The sequence below is a fragment of the Parasteatoda tepidariorum genome, chromosome 8 (genome assembly GCF_043381705.1).
Source record: "Parasteatoda tepidariorum isolate YZ-2023 chromosome 8, CAS_Ptep_4.0, whole genome shotgun sequence".
NCBI classification, from domain to species: Eukaryota; Metazoa; Arthropoda; class Arachnida; order Araneae; family Theridiidae; genus Parasteatoda; species Parasteatoda tepidariorum.
The window spans coordinates 83,462,443-83,467,769 of record NC_092211.1 but is presented as its reverse complement, the minus strand read 5'-3'; the positions used below and the strand labels follow the sequence as shown (position 1 = coordinate 83,467,769).

General features: G+C 30.3%; 1 long non-coding RNA gene across 1 annotated transcript; it reads left to right on the top strand.

Moving 5' to 3' along the window:
* The first annotated feature begins 1,034 nt into the window (after nt 1-1,034).
* On the top strand, nt 1,035-3,889 carry LOC139426237 (uncharacterized). Its single transcript, XR_011637468.1, has 3 exons — nt 1,035-1,117; nt 2,925-2,985; nt 3,864-3,889. It is a non-coding gene; the product is annotated as an uncharacterized lncRNA (long non-coding RNA).
* Nucleotides 3,890-5,327: the final 1,438 nt, after the last annotated feature.

Sequence of the window (5,327 nt, the reverse complement as noted above, 5' to 3'; positions counted from 1 at the left end):
TACACGCTACATTAACGACGTCTCCAGAGCAACTGAATGACAGTTCATATAGAAATCGCAGGTATGCGTCTCATACAACAATGCCCCCTATAATTCGTTGCGATCGCGAATTCTACAGGCACACAAAGTTGAAAAACATGAAACTTTCAAAAAGTGTCCACACTTTTGGCCACCACTGTAAATGTGTATTCAACTTATTCCTTACCGTGTTTCATGTTCTGCACGGTAGGGGACAATATTTGTAGATATTGTTTCAACTTTCGGTAGAAGATTAATTTAAAAGAATTTCTCTTGGTGTAAACTAAATTGCGTAAATCGATATCTCAACGATCAGGCAATTGCATATCAATACAGGATAATTTCCTAAAGTACTTTTTTTCATATCTTCATCTGGTATTTTAAAATGTGAAGAACACTTTTTTTCATTAAAATACGACACAAAAGTTAAACTCAGAACAGCTTAGTATTTCAAGTATATACAAACAAACCAGGAACGTCAAAAAAAGAAATAGTCACGTGAAGGCTATGGCGTGAAAGAAGGACCTCAATCCTTCCGGTAGGGTTTGTTTATTTTTTGAGGATATATGGTGAATACTTTACCATTCAAAATTTTTTTTTTTTTATTATTACGTTAAATAAAGAAATGGAAACATTTATAAAAACATTTTTCAAAAACAATAATTATGTATAATTATGTATAATTTTTTATTAATCTAAATAGTTTTATAGAGATAAAGAAATACTTATAAAGCCTACTTGTTATTTTAAAATATGAATTCAAATTTTCAACCGTCCTATTGAGCTTCTGGGTTAACATTTTTTCAGATTGCTGCTAGCTTTAAATATTAGATCGCAAATTATTCAGTTTTTTTTGCACTCATTTCGTCTCTGATAGTAGCAGGTTTGTTTATCTTTGATATAAAGCAGATTTTCAAGAGTATTGGACTATCATAAGCATGACTGATATCATTATTAATTATAAAAACGAGGAAGTAAGTATGTTTAAAACTAGAGTTTAAAATTTTATACATAATTTTTGATTTAGATTTAGTGCTGACTTTTTGAATTTATAAAATAAAATGCTTCGAATAATCCGTCTTAGATATGCAATATCGAAGTAAGATTTTCTTTTACTTAAATATATGTAAATATACTTAAGTACACATGTTTGTGCCTGGAATACTGGGCTGTTTAAAAAATTGATATGCATAAAATAAAAAGAAAATAAAACAATACAAAATTACAGCAATTAGTTGCCAGTAGCTTTCACTATATGTTACAAGAAGAATTACTGTGCATATAAATTGAAAACATGTTTGCAATTTTTATTCACTTTCGACTGTAATTTAATTTAAAATCGGAGTGCAATCAACTGATTATTTTTTTCTGTGCTTTATTTAAAAAGTTCTATATATATATTTTTAAAAGATTTAAATGATTTTTTATTAAATTTTTTTAAAAATATGTTTGAACGGAGCTATTTTCGTTCACAATCACACAAAATAATTAAAAAACAGACATTTGTTTGTACAATAAATATACTTGCTATAAAAAGAAAAATGAGTAAGTGTCAGTATAATTTTTTTCTTGCATTAAACTTGGAACCAAACTCTTAACTTGTTATTAAATTATTATATAACGTAATTTACAAACCTAGAAGGAAGGGGGGGGGGACATCATAAATAAAGGAAACTGCGTAGCAACCGGTGGTTGAAAATGTAGTGTATCGCATACCGTTTGGGACACTTCCTGACTACGGACTGGCTGTTCGTGCTCATCTGAACAGATACCTTATTTTACCTAAATTATTTAATTCCTTATTTTTTGCAATAATTATTGGAGAAAATATTATTCATATAGGACCAGATTTAACTGCTTTATTGTATTTTACTGATTTGGGGACTTACTTGAAAAACGTACTTACCAATTTGTTCACCTAACGAATAAATTATTTCTGGTTCTATTTGAATGCATTTTCTATACAATAATTATGAGAAACTTAGAATAAATATAAAATTAGGGAGAATTAAGATAATACTATAAGTTCCATAATGAGAGTCCTATGGGGAATATAAGTCCATAACGGGAAAGCAGCACGTGCGATAACATTCGTTAAAGAGGTTGCGCTTTTTTGTACACGAGAAAAAGATAGATATTCATGCAGTTTGGAATCGGTTTTAAAAAGCTAGTAGTCCCTATCGTAAAATAATTATATACCACGAAGAAAGAGCTCGAAAATATTATGACTAAATTTGAAGAGTAAGAAAGATGGCGTTTCCAAAGAGAGGAGGGAAAAGCTTTTACTTTTTTATCGTTACACATACGTATGTATGTTCGTGTGCTCATTACAAAGAAAAGATTTTTAAACCTTTATCAAAATGAAGAGCAAAGAGAAGACTAAGAAAAAGATGCATTTAGGGTTATAGCGGGATTTAACCTCGCTACTTCCGCTCTGTAGAGCATTTGACAGGTAGAAACCACCTGACCAGGGAGAAAACGCGAAAACTGACTTGAAAGCAAGAAAAATGAGTCCCGTTGCAGCAACGAGATGCCAGGAAACCCTTCGTTGTTACGATTGAAACTCGCTAAAATGAGTTTTAGACGTTTTTTTTTTAAATTTATTTTAAACAAAAATACCTCTTATACCCCCATGTTTTTTTTTCTTTTCATAAAAAAAACAGGCACATCCTGGAAAATTTTAATCCGTGTAAGCATGGAGTGTAACTGTTAGACTCAAGTTTTGCAACTATTGTATTCTTTCTAAAAGTAGAAAAAAGTGCTGTTGCTTCTCTGAAGTTTGCGTGGATGTTTTCATACTCCAGCTCATGATGCATTCACATCAAGTGCTGTTACTACAAATATAATTCTAAAAAATCCATATTTTATTAGTTAATAATATGCATTATAATTTGATACTTCAATAGATTCGCTAGATCAGAAGCGACGGATGCTACTAATGGTGGATGGGGAAGTGGAACTGGAAAGGTAATACTTGTTTCTGTTCTCGAAATAGAAAAAAAAAAGAGTAAACCGTAGAATGTTCTTAGTTTCAAGTTTAAACATCGTGCCAGCCCTGTTTCAAAAAATCATCATGGTTTTCATTCATCGCAATCACTATACATAATGTAAAGAACTTGTTGTGTGAAATTAGAAAAAAAAATTCTCAAATCATTTGTAGCAATCTGAACGAAGCCTAAATTCAATGCTTAAAATTTGAACAAAATAAATAATAGAATTTCATGGTATTTTTCATCATAAATATCATTCAACATCAAAATATATCTTTGTCAGATTTATTTACTTATTTAGTGCCCCAAGTGTACTAGTTAGCTTAAATAACAAATTTATAGTTCGTTCGGTCACAGCGTAAAAATATGGATAATTAAAAAAAAAACAATAAAAAAATGTGATAAGGCAGAGAGAATTTGGGTAATATGGAATACTGCAAGTATTATGGAACAGTTGAAGAATATGTTGATAATTAATGGTTTATGAAACTGTCTAATTTGGCAATTAGGAAACGGTAGCAAGCAGGGGCAGATAAATATACAGACCCTGTTGGAAAGGGTAGAAATATTCTATATGATAATAGTCGTTTATCAAAATTTTGAAAATTTAAGTTTTGGGGTAGAGTTTTCTTATAAAAAATTATTTTATTATTCTTAGCAGGATAAGCGAAGATTGCTGATAAATAATGAAATTTTATTTGAACATCAGTATTTTTTAAAAGCATATTTGACATAAATTGACAAATCTTTAATAATTTATAATAATTTTTTTATTTTAGAATAACTTTTTAATTTTAAGAAGTGATGATTGTGAAACAATTTCGAAATAGTAATATGGGTATGTTTTTATTGTAGGGTGGAGGCTCAGGTGGTTCAGTCAGGTTAGTCAGTTTCTTGTTCTGTTTATACAGACCTATTTCACTTCGATTATAAAATAAAAATTTTGTTGCACAAACTTTTAAGTAAAATAATTTACTCAAAAAATAATTTAAGAAGATTTCGCCTGTGCTGTTATTTATGTTATAATTAGTGTGATATGTGATTATAGACAATAGAGGGTAAGTGGCGAAACATGTCTGGAAGAAGCAAAGCACACGCTATAAAAACTGCGGTGTAATATCTATTAAAATTTGGAGTAGATCGACCCAAAAACCCCTGAAGAAACACTTCATTTTAAGTTCACACAAAATCGAGCGTTATTAAATATACTTCAAAAGGTCTAGTTAAATAATGGAAAATACTCACTCCCAGCTTACGCGCATTCACACAATTCGTGAATTATTTTTGCTTCCGAAAAAGCCAAATTTAGCGTATTTTGGATATTGTCATCAAGTTGTTTACAATCGACTACGAAATGGTTTGAGTTTGTTATTGTTTTGAACGCTTATATAAATCTACAAAAAGGAAAGCTCACCGTTACAAAATGTGTGTTAATTTTTAATTGTGCAATGAAAATAATTATAATTCAAATTTTAAATATTTATAAATTGTATTAAATAATTTAGTAAATTAATATTTATTGACAAATTCGATTCTGTCCTGCCAAGCCCAGATCACTTTTGTCCTCTTTCTTTTTTTTCTTTTTTTTCCGTTATGCAAATATTGCATTTATAAACTAATTTTATTTTAAAAATTCATATTTCTATGCATTTTAAACTAACTGTTTTTTCGTTCAATTGTGTCGTAGAGGTAACTTTACTGATTCTTATGACCATTCTATCTTATCGATATTATAAACTTTAGTGTTACTGAACACTGAAAATGGCGGCATCAAATGTAAAGGAACATTCCTTGTGTGTCACGAGGATGGATTGTGTGTCACGAGGAATGTGTAGAACACTGAGAATTATCTCAGGTATATCACACTGTAAGAATGGATTCCGAAATTTCACGAAACTTTCTTTAGTTTTGACAAAATCCTTTCCTAGTGTATGCTCCGAACATTTTGTCAAAGTGACAAAGTAATTATCGTCACTTCTTCAAGGAAATGAATTTCATCATAAGTATATAAATATTTCGTCATCCTTTTTTTCACCAAAAAAAAAATGTATTTCACCAATATATTTAGCTTTTTTAATAATTACTTTACTGTGGGCATCATATAGGTGGATCAATGCCCTTTCAACAAACAAGAAGTATAGAAGGATAAGTTACACCCACGCCCGAAGCGTGATTCGAACCCGGATTTTTCCGAATAAGAGGAAAATCCTTGACCGCTATGCCGGATGCTCGGCCAATATGGGCACTTTAATTTCATTCGTCTAGTCTTCATTCTAGTTTTGTCATTCTAGTTGACTCTCGCACAATGCGCTATGATGA